The sequence below is a fragment of the Camellia sinensis genome, chromosome 8, assembly GCF_055761805.1.
Source record: "Camellia sinensis isolate YWXY chromosome 8, ASM5576180v1, whole genome shotgun sequence".
NCBI classification, from domain to species: domain Eukaryota; kingdom Viridiplantae; phylum Streptophyta; class Magnoliopsida; order Ericales; family Theaceae; genus Camellia; species Camellia sinensis.
This window is the reverse complement of record NC_138968.1, coordinates 170,186,335-170,211,716: the sequence shown is the minus strand read 5'-3', so window position 1 is coordinate 170,211,716 and position 25,382 is coordinate 170,186,335. Positions and strand designations below refer to the sequence as shown.

At 38.6% G+C, this 25,382-nt stretch overlaps 1 pseudogene across 1 annotated transcript in view; it reads left to right on the top strand.

Annotated features, from left to right (window-relative positions):
• LOC114285305 (tyrosine--tRNA ligase 1, cytoplasmic-like) overlaps positions 1-25,382 on the top strand; it is a 226,879-nt pseudogene that overhangs the window by 171,522 nt on the left and 29,975 nt on the right. Inside the window, exon 11 of the transcript XR_014339219.1 lies at positions 416-448. The product of XR_014339219.1 is annotated as a tyrosine--tRNA ligase 1, cytoplasmic-like (transcript). The remainder of the gene's footprint in view (positions 1-415; positions 449-25,382) is intronic.

The following is a 25,382-nucleotide window of genomic DNA, read 5'->3' as shown; positions in this document are numbered from 1 at the left end:
TCGACAAGTAAATCTATGCGAGGAAGGGGATAACTATCTTTGGGGCAAGCTCGGTTGAGGTCGGAGTAGTTGACACAGAATCGCCATTTACCGTTATTTTTACGAACCAGGACCACATTTGACAACCACCTGGGATAGTCCACGTTCTTGACAAACTATGCCTCCAGTAGCTTATCTACCTCACAAGCAATAAGAGCGTTGCATTTCGGGTGAAAGATGCGCTACTTCTGGCAGAAGGGTCGGAAATGGGGCTCGATGCTGAGACGATAAGCAATGAAGGAGGGATCAATACCCGGCATGTCGGAATGGGTCCAGGCAAACACATCATTGTGCTCGGTCAGGAGGGTTGTAAGGTTGGCCTTGTCTTGGGAGGATAGTCGGCTGCCGATCTTGGCTATTTTTGTTGGGTTGGTAGGGTCAATGGGGACTTCAACAAGTTCTTCTACTGGTTCCCCTGTGACTAACTCGTCTTCATCTCTAACGTCGAGTCCTTCGATGATCGCAGTCTCCTTCAGCTTGACCTCTTTGAGTGAAGCGACGTAGCATTCTCTGGCCACTATCTGCTCTCCCCTTACGGTGCTGACTCCAAGGTTGGTAGGAAATTTCATGGCCAAATGGTATGTGGATGTGACAGCTTGAAAGGCGTTAAGGGCGGTGCGGCCGAGGATAATGTTATAAGCAGAGGGACAGTCGACGACAAGGAAGGTAAACAACTTAGTGGTCTGCCGTGGGTACTCGCTGATGGTGATGGGGAGATCGATAGAGCCTATGGAGGTCACCTTATCCTCAGTGAAACCGACCAATAGGATTTGGAGAGGGGACAAACCTTCTTCTCTGACCTTGAGCTGGCGATATGCATTTAGAAAGATGATGTCTGAAGAGCTACCGTTGTCGACAAGCACCTGTCTGACCTTGTAATTCAACAGGAGAGCAGAGATGACGAGGGGATCGTCATGGGGGTAGCGGATGCCTGTGCAATCAGCCTCCGTAAAGGTGATGGGCTCCATCCACTGCTTGGGGTGTTTGAAGGGGCGGTCCAACGTCTCGACTTCTTTATCGGAGCCCTTCTTGATTTTTCTGAGTTCTGCTCGTTGGGCCAAACTGGATGGTCATCCACGTGCCAACCTGCCGACAATAACTCTGATCTCTCCAACCGGGGGGGTAGGGTTGCCTTGCACTCGGGGTTATTGTGGGGGTCAATCATTGCCTTGGTTAGGTTGTGCGGGTTGTCGAGGAAGGGTGTGTCGATGATTGTTTCTGGTAGGTTCGGTTCTTGGCTGTTGCTAAAGGCAGGCTGTCGTGAACCGACTAAGACGCCCCTGGCGTATCAAGCCCTCGACCTGGTCTTTAAGGTTAACACACTCCTCCGTATTGTGGCTGTGGTCCTGATGGAAACGGCAATATTTGGATTGGTCTCGCCGGTTGGAGGGAGACCGAGATGGTTGGAGCCATTTCAGGGATAATCTCGTTGGATCTGGTTCAAGACTTGTTACATGGGGGAATTGAGGGGAGTGTATCGCTCGAACCGACCGGGCGGTCGGATAGGTGCCGATGTATCGGTTCGAGCAGGTCGGTCAGTATACTGGGGTGTTTGCTGTGTGTACTGGGTGGTTCTGGTTTCAGAGTCCTTTCTCTTTTCTTTGGGGGTCGGGTTTTTGGTTGTGGAATCCTGTTAGGCGGCTAGGGAATCTTCGACGTTCATGTATTTTTAGGCTTTGGAGATGAGAGTTGCCATGGAGGTTGGAGGGTTTTTGGAGAGGGAGAAAAGGAAATCGGAAGATCATAGACGGCCATGAAAGCCGTGAGAATGACCTTGTCATCATTTTCTGCCACCTACAAGGCTTTGGTGTTGAAGCGGGTGACAAAGCTGCGCAGCGACTCCCTTCCGTCTGACGAATGTTGAGGAGTTGGGTTTCCGAACGCCGTTGGTGCTGGGCACCAATGAAGTGGCTGAGAAACGAGTCACTCAAGTGCTGGAAAGTAGAGACAGAGTCAGTCAGCAGCTGACTAAACCACAGTCGGGCTGACCCCTTAAGTGTTACAGGGAAAGCCCGACACATGATCTCATCGGGGAATGCATGAAGGACCATCAGGGTCCTGTAAGTCTCCAAGTGGTCGACTGGGTCCGTTGTACCGTCGAAAGAGTCGATCGAGGGCATTTTGAACTTAGGAGGTAGGGGTTTGTCCCTGATGGAGGCGACAAACGATGAGTTGACTGTGGTAGAGGGTTTATTTTGCATGTTCTGCGTGACTCCTTGGAGCTGGAGTTTCAGCATCCCAGATAGGAACGTTGTCAACACCAAAATGGAATGGAGGCTGGACACTACTAGCCTCTCCCTTGGGAGCAGGTGCTTGGACTGGTAGATGTGGAGCCCGAGGCGACGAGTTCATATCTGGGAGCGGGGGTAGCAAATCCTCTAAGTTGGAGGGGTGGGAGTGTTGGAAGGGATGGCTCGAGGTTTATTCTCAGTTGGGTGGGATGTCTTGAGGTGGTGGAGGAGGTATAGGGAGGTCTCGTTGGAGCAAAGCGTTGGTCAGGGCTTGGTTTTGCTCGGCTAGACGGTTAATGCTGTTAGTGAGTTCTGTGAAATACCGAGGTGGGTTGTTTGGGTTAGGAGGGTCGGCTTGGGGGTCGACAACGTTGTGTTGAGAAGCCATGGATCTAGTTGTGACCATCTACCATGGTAGGTGGCAGGTAGGAATTATTGGGAATGGGTCTCCGGCGACAATGAGCACAGTTGCCACACGGAGTGAAAGATTTCCACAGACGGCACCAACTGATGATACTGCTTGCTTCTGGGTAATGGGTCGAGTTGATCCAGGCCTATCACACAATTGTCCGATCGCTAGCCGCTGAAAAACCTGCACAAGAGTCCAACGGGGAATGGGAGTCCCCCAGCAAACCCTCCGACGATCAAGTTAGAAAAGTGAGAGTGATGGAATGTAAAGATAGGATGAAGATAGAGAACTTTACCTTTTCTTTGTCTTAGAAGCCTGCTTATATCCTTTGCTGATCATTTCCTTGTCCACTCCGAGCTGTCATGTTGGCCGAAAGTCTATGTTCTAGTTTGCCTTGTTCATGGTGAGGCTGTTCTATTCCGACGTGAAGGGTTATCGTAATAAATGCTGCAGGGAAACTCATTAATGGATGATGTGTGGTGCAATAACTCTGTAGGATCTTTGTCTACTGATATGGCTCGTTCTTCATTTGCCAAGTGTTTAGATATCATTGGTGCTTAGTGTAGCGTTGGGTTCCAGGAAAGTTGGGCTTTAGTATTTGAATCATGGATTGGGCCATAAGTGGTGGGCCAACAGCTTCTATAGGCCCACCTACGTCAATAACTATCAAGTTAACTGATGTTGGGACCATAGGAAGACACAAACCATCATATTCAAGGTGAAAGTGAAATTAATGAAATCGATGAGTCGATTGACACTAATTGGCCAACATTACGAGCTCATTCAAACACTGATAAATCAGTGCAAACCACCTCAATCACTTTCAAATTAACTTTTAATTTGAATATCTATGCTCATATATGTTATTAGAGGATATTCCAAGTGATGACCACTCTATTGTGTGATCTCATTCAAAGCTAGGGAACTGTCCCTTAGGAGGGGGAGTGCATTTAAAGCGGTGAAAACAAATGTTTGCCAGTTCAATTGGAAGGTTGTGGAAGCTTGAAAAAAATATAAATAAATAAATAAATAAATTATTAGGGGTGTACACGGTCCGGATTGGTTCGGTTCTGAGAAAATTCAAGAACCGAACCGATCCTAACGGTTCTGTGATTTTGAGAACCAGACCAGACCATTACACTTGTAAAGCCGGACCAGAACCAAACCGAAAAATCGGTTCGGTTTCGATTTGGTTTACGGTTCCAAAAATTTCTATTTACAAGAATAAATTGTTAATATTAGCAAAATAATTACCCAAACTAATTACATTTAACTCATGATAAAAACTAATAATATTAAGGCATTACTCAATATTACATATCTATACCATCCTAATATCATTAAAATTATAAAAAACCAATTAATAAAAATAAAACTTGATATTATATATATATATATGTATGTATCTTTTAAAATTCGGTTCGGTTCGGTTCGGTTTAGTTCGATTCGAATTGTGATTTTTTCATAAAATCCATTAACCGAACCGTTTTTACGGTTCTCATATTTCTTAATCCAAAACCGAACCAATTCTTAATAGAACCGAACCAAACCGTATGATTCGGTCTAGTTCGGTCCGGATTATCGGTTTGAACGGATTTTTGAACAACCCTAAAAATTATGGTCTTGGATGGCTTGCATCTTTTTTCCATTTAGGTTTCATTTGGAACAGACTATTTTAATAATTTTTTAATATTACTAAAAAATGAGATTAAAAAAAATTATATTTGAAATGACTTTTAGTTTTTTACGAAAATATGTACAAAAAGTAGAGAGAAAATAGAATCTTTGACTTTTTGGTATAATTTATTGATTTTTTAATTTTTTAATAACTTTTAACTTTTAAACTAAAATATTGAATTGTTAAACGAGACCTTAGTAGTCATCATCCTAGCCACGTTCAAATAAAAAAAAATATAATAATAATAATAATAATAATGGTCCCAACTGAGTACAAGGTGGTGTGGACATGTAGAATAGGCATGGGCTTAGTTTTGAGGATATTCCCATCTGATCACTTATGATTCGTACTGTTTGATTCTTTTTAAGTTTTCTTATTTTTCGACACTAAACATGTTATTAATGTCAACATTTTCCCCCCCTCAATCAATTCTACTATATTCATTCATAGTTACTATGGTTTCGTTTTGAGGATATTCCCATCTGATCATTTATGGTTCGTACTTGTGATAACCCTGTTCCGTAATTAGCTAATTGGTCCTTATTATGAGTTTGATTATATGTTTAATATGATTTTGTGTGTCATTATGTGAAAATGTGTGACTTTGAATTTCTATCTGTTCATCGTAGGAATATCTGTTTGCTTATCTGCTTTGGGAATTAAATTGAAGGCCTTATCGGCAACAGAACCCGAAATTGATTACGCCATTGTGATTGGCATAATTTTTAGAGCCTACGGTGAAGTTTAATTAAAAAATTGATTCAGACCAGATTAAGTTGATTAAATTGATGATTTAGTGCCCAATTATTTAATGTTATTAAATAATAGATAGTGGGGCCTTATGTGTGAGACCATATACACTCTCATTGCCTCTTTTGAACTCAAAAAAAATCTGATCTTGGTGCCTTGAGAGAGAGAGGGAGCCGGCCATAGAGATAGAAGGGAGAAACTTGTGCAATTTTGACTCAAGCTTGGATATTTGAAGTCTAGTTCAAGAATTAACCATAAATTGGGCTTCTAGGTAAGCAATTGATTCTTGAATTCATGAGTTTAATGTGTAATCTTGTGTGTTCAAGGCTTGTTTGTAACCAAGAGCATGAGTTGAGTTGGTTTTGTTGGAATCAAAGCTTGATATGTGCATGCATGTAAAGAATACCTATGGAATCACAAAATCTAGCATGTAAATTGTAAATTATGAAAGATTGGAAGTGTAATCCCACATGCAAGCATGTTTTTGTTGAGTTTCATGGGAATGAGCACTAATGGCATCATTAGAAGTGAAAATGATAGTCAAAATGGGCATGCATATTGTGTATTAGAAATGGGAACCTTGAATGCATGAGTTTGAGTTAATTTGGGGCATGCATGTGATCAATTCGTGAAATTGAACTCCATTGTGTTGTAATTTGGTATTGGTACCATGTTAGTACAAGCATATGTGAGATTTGAGCCATAATATGCAAGGAATGTGGTTGAAATGTCGAATTTGAGCTCAAGAACACATTCTGGAAAACCCAGAAATTTGATGTCCGCCCGAGCGTGAATTTCGTGTTCCCAGTATTTTCTACAGACCATGATATCCGCTCGAGCAGTGAAGTCCACGCTCGAGCGGGGAGCTATGTAAGATCGACTTCCGCTCGAGCGTCCAAGTTCCACACTCGAGCATAAAAATGACATAACCAGTACTTTTGCAGACCTAATGGGTCCACTCGAGTGGGTAAGTACACGCTCGAGCGGGGACCCTGTTTCTGAAAATTCTGTGTAATCGTTCTGTGTTTCGTTTTCCGTTCTCTTTCACTTGCAAACACTCTTAGGTATGCATTAAGCATTGTAATTGAGTTAAAGAGATAAGAATGAAGCCTAAAGAGGAATATGTGAATTAAAAAACAGATTGAATCGTTTGTGACCCATATGTGTTATATGATGTGTAGGGTCAAGCTCCAGGGCAAATCCACGAGCCGATCACTGTGAGTAATATCTTAACAAAGATATCTGAATTATGTTGTTGTCCAAATTGCTTACTTCTATGTAAGTCTTATAAGTTCATTGATTCGTTTGGTGGACAATGGTTGTAAGAATAAATGATTGGGCCGAAGGCCGATTGATATAAATGATTGGGCCGAAGGCCGATTGACATAAATGATTGGGTCGAAGGCCGATTGACATAAATGATTGGGCCGAAGGCCGATTGACATAAATGATTGGGCCGAAGGCCGATTGACATAAACGATTGGACCGAAGGCCGATTGACATGAATGATTGGGCCGAAAGCCGATTAACACAAATGGTTGGGCCAAAGGCCGTTTTGACACAAGTGAAAGTTTGACATGCATGAATGGGCCAGAGGCCAGTTTGATATGCATGAATGGGCCAGAGGCCAGATTGACATGAATGAAAGTTTGAAAGGCCTAAAGGCCAGTTTGATATGGAAGTTTGAAAAGGCCAAAGGCTAGTTTGACACGAATAACAGTTTGACACGAATAACAGTTTGACACTAATGAATTGGGCCCAAGGTCGTATAATGTGTTTGGAATCGCAGTTACTTAACTTACATATGTCTATGTATGTATGTATTAGTAGAAATATAAATTGGGCCCAAGGCTATTTGATGTATATTGTTCCAATGTATATTCTTTATTTGATATTATTCACTGGGCTTTCGCTCACGCTCATTCATGTGTTTGTAGGTGAGCTAAGAAAAGTTCAAACCCAGCCCCAATGAAGTCTGTATGGAACAACTAAGGTTTTGAAGAGTTAGCTCTTGCGTCTCACGCACGAGACACGTCTTCGTCCTTCTGCCATTCTATGTTATTTTGTCATGTTGGCGAGGACTTTGGTGTACGTCTGTATATAGCATTGTTTTGGCTGACTTAAATTTGAATGATCCTGTCTGTATAGAACTTAATGTTACTATACTTTCTGTTGTGAGTTATTAACATACGTATGTTTGGAATGTTATGATGTGTATATAAGCACGGCTCTATGGACAAAGTTTCAAATTTGCTTCCGTTTGGCCCCTTTACTCTGATAAGTTTTGTCTTATTTGGTTTGAGGCCGTAGGTAATCTCATGATTACTGGCCGGTTATGGCCTTAACCCATAGGGGCGGGTTTGAGTCGTGACAGAGTGGTATCAGAGCACGAGTTAATAACTCACACACTTGTCCAAAAGAGCAATAAGCGTCTAGAGAAGATCTAGGATGCATTCATATGATAAGTATGAAATTGGAAGCATCGAGAACATGCTTAAATGTTTTGATATGAACGATTATGTGATATAAGTTTGTGAATTGCTTGCATTGCAAAATATTTGAATATGTATGCTCTTTAGTATATTCATACCTGTGAATTTTTTGTATAAAGCATAATGCAAGTTTAATCATATGTTGAAAACATGTGATTATGTGAGATATGAATTGTTACACTAACGTGTACAACAAGTTTGTTTTGTTATAATGCACATACATGAACATATGAATCATGAAAAGTTGCCTATGTGCATTCGATTCCGCAAATGGGTGTCTATGTGAAATATGAACATGACTTGAGTATATAACTACTTAGTAAATGTTCAGCATGCGATATTTGATAAGTGTGCAATCATCTGTTACGTATGTGATTAAATGTGCCTATGTGTGAATGTATGCATGTGTATCTCTGTTTATTTTGTATTGGGCATCCCAGTGTTTGGCAAGGTTTAATAAGAATTTGTGTAGAGTGTGGATAAATTAAGGGCATACGAGCTGGAAGGCTCTTCTACAGCCCGACTTAATAGACTAGAAAGAATAGTACAGGAAATGGCCGAGATCTTAAGACAACAATGCCAGTTGCCGCTACGACAAGAACCTTTGCCACCACCAGTGTAAAAACACCGAGGAGTTTGTTATCAGATCTCTGGGGTTCGTTATAGGTGTGGTAAAGCGGACCATATGGTAAGGAACTGTCCCCGAACTGAACAAAATGTGAATAAATCTTCTGCCTCAGCTAGATTCGTATCAATGGTAGGAATTACTAGTCGAGATACAGTAATTGCACTCGTCTCAGAAAGTACTCAGAATGCTGCAACCATTATTCCAGGTATCTATACTGTTTCTAAACGAATGCCTATATGTGATTGATTCTGAATTAGTGCATGTGTACACCTTTGCTTGGGGTATTGTTTGATTCGGATCAGCATGTCCTTTCATATTTGCCGCCTATGTGTCTGGATCGGTCAGACCCACAAGATCGAGATTGTATTTATTGAATATATATACGTGCTCCATTTGGGAAGTTGTGAAATACGTATTGGGATATTGATTGACTCTGTAATTGTGTGACCGAGTTGAGCACCCTAAAGGACGAACTCTAAAGTTGTGAGACCATGTAGTTTGATTGGTAGAGAATTGACTGGATTATGTGACTATACTAGACTCGACTCATAAACCCACGTTTTGTGACTAATTTGGAATTTTTGCGTAACGGACCCTATCTTATGTACAACTAAGGAACTTTGTTTAATGTGTTATTATGTGCCATATATTTGCATATAAGACTTGTTTGGGAACTACTGTAGTGATTATGGTACATACCTCCTGATCTGAATAACTGCATGCATACGTAACTATACCTGAATTTATGTGGGCAATGCTATATTGTACCTGACTTTAAATACTTTGATATGAACGGATGTGATGAATGACTCTGATATGACTTTAAGGATTGATGAACTTAGGACAATTGTGAAACTATCAACCATGTACCTAAGCAAACGGAGTATGCCTTACAGAACCGAATGTACCCTATTGAGAAAACTTTTATCTGATTCGATCCAATAGAACCTTTGACTGATATGGCCTTGTTAGAACCCTCATTGGATGCGACTTGATGGGACCTTTGTTTGATTTAATTTGATAAGACCTTTGCCAGGATCAATTTGGTAAAACCCTCTATCTAACTTGGTTTTGTAAAGGGGGGATTAAGGATTGCTTGTAAATAAATAGCCAGATTATTCTTGACAAAAAAACTGATAGACCCAAAACTTGAATCCATTTGGAATACTTGACTTATTTGAAAGACCTTTGGTGGGCTATCAACAGATTGATCCAACCATGAACACCGTTGAGAACCAACCTTCAACTATTGAGGACATTTGTGTTAAAAATGAACTGGGTTGTGCGAATCCAATGGTTGGGTGTCGTAAGAAACAAAGCTTGTGTGCTATCATGCTCTTGCTCATTTGACGTTATGGAAACCGATGACAGCGGATTGATTGGATTGTAAATGGTATTGAACATTTGTCCTTGACTGATCAGAATATGTCCTGTATGGGAGAGTAGCTGCTTTAATGTTATCAGAATTTGGGAAACCAGGTTATGATAAGTGCTATTATGTTTGTTTTGATGACATTCTTGGGGCGTCCTTTCGTGCTAGGGGACGTTAAGCCTATGTAGCACCCTTGTTAAGATATCTCTTTTGCCACCGACAGTTTTGTACGGGTGGGTTTGTTTAATCGATCTCGAGTTTGCCACCGACGGTCATGAACGGGTGTGCTTTGATTCCGAGACGATTATTTCTTTGTTTTACCAGAATGTCATTCTTTGGTATTATGTGGATGTTATTAGCATCAAAGGAGCTTTTAAAAGCCCTGATTGTCTAAAAGTATGTGAATTCATTACGCCTTACGTAAATAACTGCTCAGTGCCATTATATTCTGTAATTAGTGCTCTGAGGATGTGTAAATTGTGTTTAACATGTGATTGACTGTTTTGATATCATCTTTGACATCATGGGGATTAATAGACGAATTGCCTTCTGCTTTTGGCGACTATGAGATAGTATGGACAGACTCGATAGAACAGGGGATTGAATGTGGACTGAATTGTAAATCGTAAACTGTTGAATGAATTGAGGACACGTGTATTGTGTTAGAAATTGATCGCTTCGATGCTACCTTTGTTGATTCGGGAATCCGTATCTAGATCCACTTCATATTCCTAAAGACTTTTGGTTAACCTTAGATAACTGTGATGAGTCACTGAACTAAATACCGAATCGGATTGTGAAATGTGGAATTATTGAAGAATGAATTGAACTTTTGTGACAAGGGAATAGACCGAACTTCTGTGATAGAGTTAGCTGGCATCCGAAATAAATATGTTGGTAACCTACCTTCAAGAGGGCAATTGGTGAAATTATGTCTAAATATTTTCGGTGCTAACAAGTCAAAGTCGAATATTAGATATTAGCGGAACTACTTTGACCTCTCTCTATTTCGGAATGGAAATAGGGATATGTGACTACGAATTTTATTGTGGGGCTGCCTTGGACACCCAGGGTATAAGTCTCGTTTGGGTTATTGTATATAGGATTACTAAGTTTATTCGTATCCTCCCTGTAAAATCTTCATGCGATGCTTATAGACTAGCAACTATTTACATCGACAAGATTGCTCGTTTGCATGGGATCCTAGTATCTATTGTTTTGGACAGGGATCCTAAAATGTGTTTGAATTCTGGCAAGCCTTCTAGGGGCGATGAGAACTGGATTGAGAGTCAGCAATACCTCCCATCCGATAATTGATGTATAATTAGAAAGAACTTTTGGGAGAAATGCTCCAAATATATTCAGCAAATCTTTCAAGGATTCTGGAAAGTCTATTCGTTGTTGGCAAACTGTGCTCACAACAACAGCTTGCACTCTAGTTTCGGTATGGCACCATACAAGCCTTGTATGGAAGAAAAAGGTAAGTCTCTGACTGATTGAAAACTGAGTGTTGCTTGATTTGGGGACCAAGTAAATGGCTATCAAAAAGGACTGGAAATGTTGAATGAAAAGCGTCCCGAATTGTTTTCGACTAAAGGTGAAATAAGTTTGGAGGACCAAACTTCCTAAAGGGGGGAAGACTGTGATAACCCTGTTCCGTAATTAGCTAATTGGTCCTTATTATGAGTTTGATTATATGTTTAATATGATTTTGGGTGCCATTATGTGAAAATGTGTGACTTTGAATTTCTATCTGTTCACCGTAGGAATATCTGTTTGCTTATCTGCTATGGGAATTAAATTGAAGGCCTTATCGGCCACAGAACCCGAAATTGATTACGCCATTGTGATTGGCATAATTTTTAGAGCCTACGGTGAAGTTTAATTGAAAAATTGATTCAGACCAGATTAAATTGATGATTTAGTGCCCAATTATTTAATGTTATTAAATAATAGATAGTGGGGCCTTATGTGTGAGGCCATATACACTCTCATTGCCTCTTTTGAACTCAAAAAAAATCTGATCTTGGTGCCGTGAGAGAGAAAAGGAGCCGGCCATAGAGATAGAAGGGAGAAACTTGTGCAATTTTGACTCAAGCTTGGATATTTGAAGTCTAGTTCAAGAATTAACCATAGATTGGGCTTCTAGGTAAGCAATTGATTCTTGAATTCATGAGTTTAATGTGTAATCTTGTGTGTTCAAGGTTTGTTTGTAACCAAGAGCATGAGTTGAGTTGGTTTTGTTGGAATCAAAGCTTGATATGTGCATGCATGTAAAGAACACCTATGGAATCACAAAATCTAGCATGTAAATTGTAAATTATGAAAGATTGGAAGTGTAATCCCACATGCAAGCATGTTTTTGTTGAGTTTCATGGGAATGAGCACTAATGGCATCATTAGAAGTGAAAATGATAGTCAAAATGGGCATGCATGTTGTGTATTAGAAATAGGAACCTTGAATGCATGAGTTTGAGTTAATTTGGGGCATGCATGTGATCAATTCGTGAAATTGAACTCCATTGTGTTGTAATTTGGTGTTGGTACCATGTTAGTACAAGCATATGTGAGATTTGAGCCATAATATGCAAGGAATGTGGTTGAAATGTTGAATTTGAGCTCAAGAACACATTCTGGAAAACCCAGAAATTTGATGTCCGCTCGAGCGGGGAAACCGCCACTCGAGCGTGAATTTCGTGCTCCCAGTATTTTCTGCAGACCATGATATCCGCTCGACCAATGAAGCCACGCTCGAGCGGGGAGCTATGTAAGATGGACTTCCGCTCGAGCGTCCAAGTTCCACGCTCCAGCGTAAAAATGACATAACCAGTACTTTTGCAGACCTCATGGGTCCGCTCGAGCGGGTAAGTACACGCTCGAGCGGGGACCCTGTTTCTGAAAATTTTGTGCAATCGTTCTGTGTTTCGTTTTCCATTCTCTTTCACTTGCAAGCACTCTTAGGCATGCATTAAGCATTGTAATTGAGTTAAAGAGATAAGAAATGAGGCCTAAAGTAATATTTGTGAATTAAAGAACGGATTGAATCGTTTGTGACCCATATGTGTTATATGATGTGTAGGGTCAAGCTCCAGGGCAAATTCACGAGCCGATCACTGTGAGTAATATCTTAACAAAGATATCTGAATTATGTTGTTATCCAAATTGCTTACTTCTATGTAAGTCCTATAAGTTCATTGATTCGTTTGGTGGACAATGGTTGTAAGAATAAATGATTGGGCCGAAGGCCGATTGACATAAATGATTGGGTCGAAGGCCGATTGACATAAATGATTAGGCCGAAGGCCGATTGACATAAATGATTAGGCCGAAGGCCGATTGACATGAATGATTGGGCTGAAGGCCGATTGACATAAATGATTGGACTGAAGGCCGATTGACATAAATGATTGGGCCGAAGGCCGATTGACATAAATGATTGGGCCGAAGGCCGATTGACACAAATGGTTAGGTCAAAGGCCGTTTTGACACAAATGAAAGTTTGACATGAATGAATGGGCCAAAGGCCAGTTTGACATGCATGAATGGGCCAGAGGCCAGTTTGATATGCATGAATGGGCCAGAGGCCAGATTGACATGAATGAAAGTTTGATAGGCCTAAAGGCTAGTTTGATATGGAAGTTTGAAAAGGCCAAAGGCCAGTTTAACACGAATAACAGTTTGACACGAATAACAGTTTGACACTAATGAATTGGGCCCAAGGCCGTATGATGTGTTTGGAATCGCAGTTACTTAACTTACATATGTCTATGTATGTATGTATTAGTAGAAATATAAATTGGGCCCAAGGCCGTTTGATGTATATTGTTCCAATGTATATTCTTTATTTGATATTATTCACTGGGCTTTCGCTCACGCTCATTCATGTGTTTGTAGGTGAGCCAAGAAAAGTCTAAACCCAGCCCCAGTGAAGTCTGTATGGTACAACTAAGGTTTTGAAGAGTCAGCCCTTGCGTCTCATGCACGAGACACGTCTTCGTCCTTCTGCCATTCTATGTTATTTTGTCATGTTGGCGAGGACTTTGGTGTACGTCTGTATATAGCATTGTTTTGGCTGATTTAAATTTGAATGATCCTGTCTGTATAGAACTTAATGTTACTGTACTTTCTGTTGTGAGTTATTAACATACGTATGTTTGGAATGTTATGATGTGCAAATAAGCACGGCTCTATGGACAAAGTTTCAAATTTGCTTCCGTTTGGCCCCTTTACTCTGATGAGTTTTGTCTTATTTGGTTTGAGGTTGTAGGTAATCTCGTGATTACTAGCTGGTTATGGCCTTAACCCATAGGGGCGGGTTCGGGTCATGACAGTACTGTTTGATTCTTTTTAAGTTTTCTTATTTTTCAACTCTAAACATGTTATTGATGTCAACATTTTCCCCCCGCAATCAATTCTGTTATATTCATTCATAGTTACTATGGTTTAATTTGATTTGTATCTTAAGATATAATTTTTGAGAAAAAAATTTTAAATTTTGTTTGGTTTAATTTTTTTCAAAAAAAAATTTCAAAATCACTTTCTCTATCTACGCATCAATCAATCACTTTTTCTCTCTCATCTCTCCTTCTCAATCACTTTTTTTTCACACACATCTACTCAACTACAACAAAATATCAAATCATCCCAAACTCCTAAACTCCAAAACTATTTTCAAAATATACAATCAAACAAACTAAAAAAAATTCTATACTCTGTCCTCAAAAAATATTTAAAAAATTTATCTTAAAACACAAACCAAACACAGCCTATGTGTCTGGTTTTGATGATAAAAAAATGACATTAACCTTTCAATAATAATGTTAAGACCACAAACACACATATTAATAAATATATCAATTAGATATAATACTCAGCATTAATGTTAACTTTTAGGCATTGTTTTATATAATCACTTATGCAATAAAAATAGTTTTTGATTTATTTATTTTTTTTAGTAGGAGAAGGGGGTAACACAAATATGGTATCAAATTTCTCTCCATAAGGATTGAACTCATAATCTCACATTATAAACGCGTGCTACCCGACCACTAGGTCAAAAATCTTAATTGCAATAAAAATATCTCAAATAACGTAAAAAATTTTGCAAATATCCTATTAACAATTGCACCAAACAAAGCCATTCGTGTGAAATTCACATAAATATGAGTCACTCACAAATATGTGGTTTATAATTGCTTTGAAATATTGTAGCAATGGGCAAGATATTAATTTTCATATCAATGTATACTGTGAGAGTAATGTTGATTTATGAAATATGAAAAAATGTTAGAAATCTATTGAACACAAAGTGTCATATCACTTTCAATAATATAGATTTCTAATAATTGGAATGGAAAATATATGCTTAGAATAATGATGAAGAGACACCCGCTTAAAATGGAGATGTATAAAATTTTGCAGAAGCCAATTGAAGCCACAAGAGAAAGCAATTGTACATTTTAAAATTGTGGGTATTGCACTAAGTTATTTGGGATGTGCTATAAAAGTACACTTTTTGACTTTTTAGTTAAAAAAGTAGAGAGAAAAAAGATGAATGCTTGGAATAACTTTTTACAAAAAAGATGTGTAATAAAATATTGTAGTAAAATCAAAATGACCATTTTACCCTTTTGCTTTTTGACTTTTTGGGTAGTTGAATTCAAAGGGAAAAATTATAGTGGCTTCCTCCACAAATTACCCTTGAATAGTATAGACTTTTTAACTTTCAGTAATTTTTTGATTTTTTAACTTTTTTAGTTTATCCCAAACAAGGCCTAAGTAATAAAACTAGAAAAAATCAATTCTGACAATGAGGCTGTTTGGGTGCTGGGAAGCAAGGGCGAAGGGACAGAGCCCCCCCTGACTTTTCAATTTTTTTTTTTTTTTTAAGGATTGTTTGTGGCTTACATGCAGTGCCTATATACACAGCAGTCCAATTTGACCCAAAAACACTAACACATGCACACACGTACCCAATTTCCAAACACATTGACACACGCACACACGCACCCAATTTCCAAAAACACTAATACACGCACCCAAACACACTGACACAACTCCAATCCAATTACTTTTTTTTTTTTTTTTGATTCATGGGAAAATGGCAGCAGGCTGAAATCCTAAAACCCCAAAAGTGAATGAAATTTTTTATTTTTTTATTTATTTACAGTATTTGTTAAGTGTCTCTATATTTTTTTTGTTTTCTTTATCTCTCTTTGTTGCTTTGCAATTTACCAACTCACGATTCACCAGATTAGGATCACACAACACATATTTGGGACCACACTATTGTTCACAGGTAACTTTATTTATGATTTTTATTTTTAAATAAAAATTATGAGTATTAATTTTTGATATGCTAAAATTATGAATCTTAATTGGTGGTGATTCATATTAAAATTAGGGATTTTGGTTTGTTGTTGTTTGCGCTAAAATTAGAGATTTGATTTGTGCTACAATTAAAAATATTAATTTGTAGCATTTGTTATTTAAATTAGGGACTTTCATTTGTTATAATATAGTTATATTAAAAATTCTATTTGTTGTGATTTGTGCTAAATTTAAATTTTTTGATTTGTATTAAAATTGGAGATTGTGATTTGTGGGGTTTGTGATTTTGATTATGAATTTTTATTTTTTAAAACAGTCATGGAGAAATATTTCAAAAGCAAATCAAAGTTGGAGTCATCTCTTCCTCAAGAAAAAGATTATAATTATTCTTTCATAAAACAAAGTCGCATAGAAATCAACTTAGCAGACCTTCCTGCAGATCTAAGACAGCCTCGGATTATGGACTATAATGCTAATGATCGAGACAATTCATAAGGCATATCTACAAAAAGGTCCTTATCAACCTCGTAATCATAATTTTCCACAAAAATCATTTGGACAAAAATTTCGGCGATTTAATCAAGCTTGGTTTAGTGAATTTCCTAATTGGTTGGAGTATAGCGTAGCAAAAGATGCAGCATTTTGTTTATGTTGTTATCTTTTCAAATCCGATATTGAAGATCAAGCTAGTGGTGATTCTTTTGTTGGTGAGGGTTTCTCAAATTGGAAGAAAAAAGAAAAAATTCAGACTCATGTTAGAGGTCCCAATAGTGCTCATAATCAAGCTTCGAGTAAATGTCAAGACTTGTTAAACCAAAATCAACATATTCAAATGTTTTTTTTTTTTCAAACAACCTTATCAAGCTCAAATTGAGTATTGAACCCGTTTGAATGCATCAATTGATTGTGCCAAATTTCTTCTAAGACAAGGACTTGCATTTCGTGGGCATGATAAATCTAAAAATTCAAATAACAAAGAAAATTTTCTTGAACTTCTCAATTTTCTTGCGGATCATAATGAAGATGTCAAAGTGGTTTCATTGAGCAATGCTCCACAAAATCTGAAGTTAACATCTCCTGATATTCAAAAAGATATTGTAAATGTGACCACATTTGAAACTATCAATGTGATTATTAGAGATCTTGGTGATGCACTTTTTTCTATTTTGATTGATGAAGCCCAAAACATATCAATCAAGGAGCAAATGGCAGTTGTAATACGATATGTTAACAAAAAAGGCCAAATGATTGAGCGCTTTTTGGGTATTGAGCATGTTGCTAATATGAATGCTCTCTCACTCAAACAAGCTGTGGAAAATTTATTCTCCAGACTTGGATTGAGTATTTCTAGATTGCGGGTCAAGGATATGATGGGGCTAGTAATATGCAAGGTGAGTTCAATGGTCTTAAAACACTTATACTGAAAGAGAATCCCTGTGCATATTATGTTCATTATTTTGCTCATCAATTGCAATTGGCACTTGTAGCCATGACAAAGAATCATGATCAAATTGCTTTACTTTTCACTTTGGTTTCTAATGTGGTGAATGTTGTTAGAGCATCATGTAAACGCTGAGGTATTGTTAGAGAGAAGCAAGTTACAAAAGTTGCTGAGGCACTTAATACTGGAGAGCTATCTAGTGGGCAAGGCTTAAATCAAGAAACTAATCTTAAACATACTTGTGATACACATTGGGGTTCACATTATGGTACTTTAGTCAACTTGGCTGGTATGTTTTCGACAGTGATTGATGTGCTTGAAATGATTTTGGAGGATGGTTCAAATTCAGAACAACGAGCAGAAGCAAATGTATTGTTGGACTCAATTCAATCATTTGAGTTTGTATTCAACCTTCATTTGATGAAAACGATATTGGCTATTAGAAGTGAGTTATCGCAAGAAAAACAAAGGAAAGATCAAGATATTGTTAATGCCATGAATTTAGTTCAAATTTCTAAAGTACGGCTCCAAAAGATGAGGGAGAGTGGGAGGACATCTTTACTTGATGATATTTTGTCTTTTTGTGAAAAGCATGAAATTGATGTTCCCCAAATGGATGATGTGTTTGTAGCTCGAGGGAGAAAAAGGTGCAATGCTCAAGAAATTACAAACTTACATCACTATCGCGCTGAGTTATTCTACACTGTTTTGGATATGCAAATTCAAGAACTAAATGCTTGTTTCACTGAGTCGAACACTGAGTTGTTACTTTGTGTGACATGTTTGAATCCGTTTAACTCTTTCTCTAATTTTGACAAGAAAAAGTTAATTCATCTCATCGAATTTTATCCCCAAGAACTTTCTTTGGTGGAGCTCATGGTAGTTAATGATCAACTTAATACATATATTATCGACATGCTATCCAGTAGTGAGTTATCAAGGTTGAATGGAATTGCCAATCTTGCTAAGAAAATGGTGGAGACTGGAAGAGATAAAATATATCCATTGGTGTATTTGCTCTTGACTTTAGTATTAATCTTGCCTGTAGCAACTGCTACTGTTGAGAGGGTATTTTTAGCTATGAATATTGTGAAGAATCGGTTGTGGAACCGAATGGGTGATGAATCGATAAATGATAACTTGGTTGTCTACATTGAGAGAGAGATTTTTGATGTCATTGACAATGATACTATCATGGAAAGATTTCAAAAGATGAAAGATTTCAAAAGATGAAAACTCGTTGGGGTTAATTGTAAAAGTTTAAAATTAAAAACTTTTTTTAATGAATATTAATTTTTAATGTTTAATATTAGCTCGAAAAATTATTATTATGTTATTGTTATTGATTGGGAAAGAAAAATTTTGAGATTATAATTAATGAGTGCCCCATATATTAAATTCTTGACTCTGCCACTGCTGGGAAACACAAAGTATATGGATGTGTCACATGGACTCTGTAGATGGTCCCCTATTTTATAGAAGTGACAACCCAACCATTGGGCCTAGACCCATTTCTAGATCCATCTTTAATTCTCATGGCCCAATCCCTTCAAGTCCTATTCGGGGTGTTCAAAAATCCGAACAACCCGTGAAACCAATTCAACCCGCCCGATCCAATGATGATACAGACAGTTTCGTTTAATAGCCCAGTCAGCTGCGAGTGTCAATCTTACATTTTTTTGGATTTTCGGTCGGAGATCAGGCTTTACATAAACGGATCCATTGAAACCGACCGACCGAATTACCCATACATACACACTTTCATTATTAAGTTAGATACTTGTTTGGGAAAAATCTTTTTGCATAGGAAACTAAACAAATTGTTTAGTCTTTTATCTTCCCAAGAATTTATTATTATCTTCCCAGAGAGAGAAATTACCTCTTCCCAATAAGAGATTTTTGACCTTTCAATTAACTCTCTATCCCCCCCATTTGCCTCAATTCTCACCCCTTCTCTTTTCTATTCTCTCTCTCTCTCTCTCTCTCTCTCTCAGACAATTCATCTCCTCTCATCTCTCACCGACCTACCTACCTACCTACCTACGTACCTACCTACTCACAGTCTTATCTCTTCTTCTCTCTCTTTGTCTCTTGTTTCTCAAAGCTCTTATCTTCTCTCTCATCTACCCACCATTTCATTTCCTTCCCCTCATCTCTGTCTACTTTCAGAAACAAATCCATCTCTTATTCTCCCTCATCTCTACTACTCCATCTTTTCCCTTCCCTCTTTCTATCCAAGATGTGGTGGTGGTGGCAAACGAGCATAGTAACAACGGTGGTGGTGACGATGAACATGGGCAATGGTGGTGGTTGCTGCTGCGATGAGTAACGGTGGTTGCGGCGATGATCAACGATGACGATGCAATGTTAAAAGCATGATGAGTCTCTCATCTCTCTTTTGCTTTAACCCATGTCTCTCCTCTACTATCGTTCTAATTGTAAGAAATATATGTACATGTTTATATAAGTGTTAAAGGTTTTTTTTTTTGAAAATTTATTTCCATTTTTCAGAAGATTTTGTCCACTCTCTTCGGATCTTTGAAATCAACCGAACCGATTATCAAACCGATTTTTTTGATTCAGTCGATTTTGAACCCTATTTCAGTCAATGACAAGTGACTGATTCTGTAACCCGAAGCTGTCAGTTCAGATGACGAGCTAAGGGTAAACCTGAGCCGAACCGACCCGTGAACACCCCTAAGTTCTATCATGGATTTGGATCTAGCCTGGGCGCAACCACTATTTGTAATGTGAAAAACAAGCTACTACTTAGGAAATAAATTAATTCATATTTTATTTACATTATTATTACATTTTTTGAGTTTTTATTTAAATTCATAATTTAAATATAGCTTAAAAAACTATGACTATAATAAAAAAATTTAAATGATTTATATGTTTTTCTTAGAATTTGATTTCAGAATTTAAAAAAAAAATAAATTATTGTTTTAAGAGGAGAAAGAGAAGTAAAAGGGAAAGAGTAAGGTGACAGAAGTATTTTTAAATTTTATTACTATAAAATGCATTAAAATAAATTATATTTTTTTCACATAAACTTTAACATATCTATTACAATAATTATGCACTCACTAATTTACCAAACTATCAATGCCTAAAATTGGGACTCACTTTTACTATATTTTTTAAACAATTAATTTAGGCATATATTTAGGGACTCAAAGAGCATCTCTAAGTGACTTTTTAAAAAATATTTGTTAGTTATTATAATTAGGCCTGGTTTGGGGTGTTTCAACAAAGTTAAAAAGTCAAAAAATTACAAAAAAAAAAGTAAAAAAGTTATCACTATTCACAAATTAAAAATATTAAAAAATTAATATAAATAATATTTTAATCAAACAAAATTTACACAATTTTCGGGGCTGAATTGACCCTTTAGTACCGTGTGAGGGAAAAAAAAAGAATTACATATATAAAATCACTAAGTTTGACGGAAATGTTGGGCCCGTGGGGGCCACCACGGGTCCCGTTTTGATAATCCGAACCGTTAATATGTAGAACACATCCAAAACTATATGCCTGTAAAAAATCACTTTGATCGGAAATCGGTAACTATATGATCAAATCAATTTTGTATAAAAAATAGATGGTGTTATAGTTAACAGTTGACAAGAAAAACTAACACGATCAGATAGTTATTGATATCCAATCAACGTGAATTTTTACAAGTATATAGTACTTGACGAGTTCTACACATTGAACGGTTCCGATTAGCAAAACGGGACCCGTAGTGGGCCCCCATGGGCCGAACAGCACCATCCAATTTATGCCCGAAAAGGAGAGAATCAATCTCCTACCCTTACCCTCTGCCGCGTTGCCCCTTACGCTTCTGTCCGTATGGCCTATTCTATCACTAGCTTCTCCTATACACTTATTTATACAATTTTTTAATACATATTTTTCCATAAAAAGTCAAAAAGTTAACCCAAATATTCATATTTTTTTTCTCAACTTTTTAGTCCAAAAAGACAAAAAGTACACTTATTTAGGACATTCCAAACAACCTATTAATTTTATGGTATTTTACTGACTCTGACAAATTAAGTAGTACGATAGTTATTCTAGCAAAATTATTGTAAAAGAATTTCACACACAATCTGGTCTATATTTTATCTCCAAAGAAAATTTTACGACTTTTAAAAATCTAAATATAGTGGGCTTTTGGGAAGCTAGTTAAAAGACAGCTTCCAATTTTTAACCCATTTTGAATCACATCACTTCTCACATGACTTCCTCACAAAAAGATAAAAAAGTTTAAAAAGTCAAAAAATTAACTGTTAACCGACTTTTAATCTTGTATTAATTTTGGATAAGAATATAGTTTAGTTGCACCAAGCCTTTTTGCTATTTATTAAAGCTTCAAATACAAGATTCTTTATCTAAAAAAATAATACAAGATTCTTATAAGAATAATTATATTTGGAGGGTATTATGAGACTCTTTAAATTAATAAATATATAAAAATAAATAACAATGTTGAAAATAAGGTCTATTTTAGAAAATAGGTTAAAAGTCAATTTTTATGGCTTCTTTTAGATTTTTTTTTAAAAAATGCAAAAAGTAGATAGATGATGTAACCTAAAAAATTGACTTTTAACTCAATTGTGAAAATAAGTCTGTGGGGAAGTGGTTTGGAAATACTCTTCAGATCTTGGGGACGCTCGTGATCCTCAGCTAGTCACCTGAAAATGAATAAACACTCCGGTCAGGGGTGCCGGAATTAGCACTTCGACGGACAAGTCAGTGTATACTCTCCTAATTGCTTGTATCTTAAGTTAAGCATACTAGTTCTCACATACCTCTTCCTGGCTGATGTTCTTCTATTTATATCTTTTCTTTCTTGGGCCTCAGGGCTAGGCCCACTTTCGATTCGCTGTATAACTATTTACTCGGCTTCTTTTGCTACAAACCTCTCCACTCGACCCCTTACTCAACCGACTATTTGGCCGAATAAGTCAGGATTCAAATGTATAAGACGGGGCCGAATGCGATGTAAATATTTAACTTTCCAGGTCCCATCATTCGGCCTGTTTACGACTCCCAATATTCGGCCCCCACAATTGCCCCCCAAGCACTCCACTAACGACAGTTAGCTGGGGTGTTTGGTTTCAAACTCAAAAAGTCAGAACCGAAATTCGGCAGTGGACCTCCTTCCAACGCAGATGTCAGATCACACGCCTCTTGGTTATCATTTCAACTTCCCGCCCCTTCGTACGCTTCCATTTATTATGATTTAAAATCTTGTCGTCTTTTCAAACACACATTTTTGGATGATAGTTTTTGGACTGCCTTCCGACTCAACTCTGCAACTTCCATTCATCCTTCACGGACCTCTCCGTCTCTTGTAAGTTCTCTTCATCTCTACTTTGAATCCCTTTTCCTAGTTTGCCTTTAGTTTTGTACTCTCCTATAGGCTGACCGAAATGGCAAAGTATCTGAAAGACCTCCTCTCCGCGGACCGAATCTCTGGCTTTCGACACCATTTTTCCATCCCTGATGACGTTCGTCTGTCGCTTGTGACAGACGGCACCCTCGATATGGAGAGGGTTGATGAAAGCGCAATCATCTTCCCCCTCTTATCAATTGCTGAGGGCAAAGTCTGTTTCCCGCTTCACCCATTTCTTAGAGCTGTCCTTCGCCATTGGGGTCTAATCCTCTCCCAAGCCAACGTTAACTTTTTTAGAATCGTAATGGGGATTATAGAGCTAAACCGTCGCCTTAGGAATAACCTCGGCATTGTTATGCCTTGGCCAAGTCTTCTGGTCAGCATGGACGTTATTTCCTTAGGGCCAAGGACACCAACCACCAATTAGTGACTATGCTTTCTAGTTCTGGGAAGTGAGTCGATGATGTTATGGTCGTTGTCTGAGGCAACTGGGAATTTGGCAAAGGCAAGGATCGCCTTGATCCTATTCCCAGACGGAGGGGTGAACCAGGTGGCCATATAGTTTTTTGCGTTTATTTTCTTATATATATAAAGCTTCATTTTTGAGATCTCATGGTTTTGCTTGTGCAAGAAACGATTTGAAGAAAGTCTTGCCTTCAACCGACGACGCCGTTCTTTCAGAAATTAAAGTCACGCTCAAGTATTTCGGTCATCCGAGTCTTCACAAACAAGGGAGGGCGGCTCACGTTCTCCTTCGATACGAGCCGACATATACGACATTTTCGGCGGCAGAAAACATCCCAATTCCAAAGGGTGAAGAGTTTCTTACGACCCTTATTTTGACCAACTTCAAAAACTTGCGGCAAATTGGTTTCGAGTGGTCCGATTCGGAGCGGCTGGAAGTAGTTGAGGCCGCTGAGTCAGACGAGTTGGAAGCCGAAGTAGACGAGGCTTTGAAGTTGGCCTTTAAGGAAGTCGGCCTCAATTCAGCCTATCCTCCGTCCACTTCGGGCCGAGGGGATCTTCCGTTTGACAACATTTTTACCGGTCTAGAGGACCTTCCCGGCGCATATCCTGAAGACATGGCTGGGTTAAGCCTCACACAACTCGCCAAAAAGAGAAACGCGGAAAGAATGGCCACGCGGCGAAGAGTAGAGGCCATTCGATCTGAAGTGCCACCTGCTGCTGAAAATCAACCCTCTCTGCCTGTTATCGAGGAGGAAACGACTCAAACTCGAAGTGCCGAGTTCGAGGCGGTTCTGCAGACCGAGTCCGAGGCAGTTCTGCAAACCAATGAAAAGGCTGAGTGGACGAAGAAGCGTCCTGCCGAGGTCGCGGTCGGCTCTAAAGAAAACCATGCTGACAAACGGCCCCGTTTAGAGGAGTCGGATGTGATTGTGCCCTTTGTCATTCAACCAAAAATAAAAAAACAAGCCAATCTCCTCTGACGCGTCGGTTATTAAAGACCCATCCATGGCGTTGAGCATGGCTACGTCTGTCTCATTGCCGGCTGACAAGGCGGCTTTCCGAGCAGAGACGGATCTGCTGGCGATAGCGTTAGCTGCTCAATCGGCTCTTCTTGTATATACATTGACCTTGTCTTTCCCTTTTATGCAAATATTGTGTTGGTTTTAATTTCCTGTTTTGCAGACGGTTGGGAGAATAACCGAGATAGGCCGTCGCCAGCATGATGCCATCGAACGACTCGGACGTTTACAATCAGAAGTAGAGGGCCAGAGGAGCAGGGCCGATTTCGAAACGGCGAGGGCAAAAATGGAAGCCGCCAGGGCCGAGGCTGAGATGGAGAGGGCGCGAAATGCAGACCAACTGAGATTGGCCTCTGAGAAGAGGGCAGACGCGAGCGATGATGCAATCAAGTTAGCCCAAGAGGCGAAATCCAAACTGGAGGCTGAATTGGAAGGATTGAAGGCGGCGAAGGAAGAAGCCGACTCCAAGGCTTCCAAAGCGTATGAGGCCCGGCAAAGCGCCGCTCTCGACAATTATGTGGAAGAAGTCCCCAAATTTGAAAATCGGGGATTCAAACACAGCTGGCTCAAAGCCCTTGTTGCTGCTGATGTGACATTGGCTATGCCGATTCCATACGAGCAAGTGGATGTTGAGCCGCTAGAGTCTGACTCCGAGAATTAATTAGGGCGACATTTTTTGTTACAGCTTTTTGTTTTAGTAGTTTTTATGTATTGCTACAGTTTACGATTTTTGCTAGGCATTTTCATGTGAACTTGTAGCTTTTTGTTTAGTAGTTTTCACATGTAAAATGGCTACAGTTTGTGCCCAATTTATTAATGAAAATTTCCTTTGTTCTTTGCTATTATTTGTGCTTAATTTTGCTATTGATGAATGTACTTTGCTATTAAATCTCCTTTGTACAGTTTTTTGCTTAATTTCCTTTGTACTTTGGATAAAACATTCGCGTACACTTACCGATTAGATAGCTAGGCAGTTTAGTAATTTACCTTCATCGAATAGCCGATCAGATAGATAAATCTGCCCTTGCCCCAGCCAGTGCATGATTTCCAAAAGTCGAATACTGTTAACTCATGAAGTGGCTGGGGCATAAATCGATCGGCATCGGGCTTAGATATTTGGC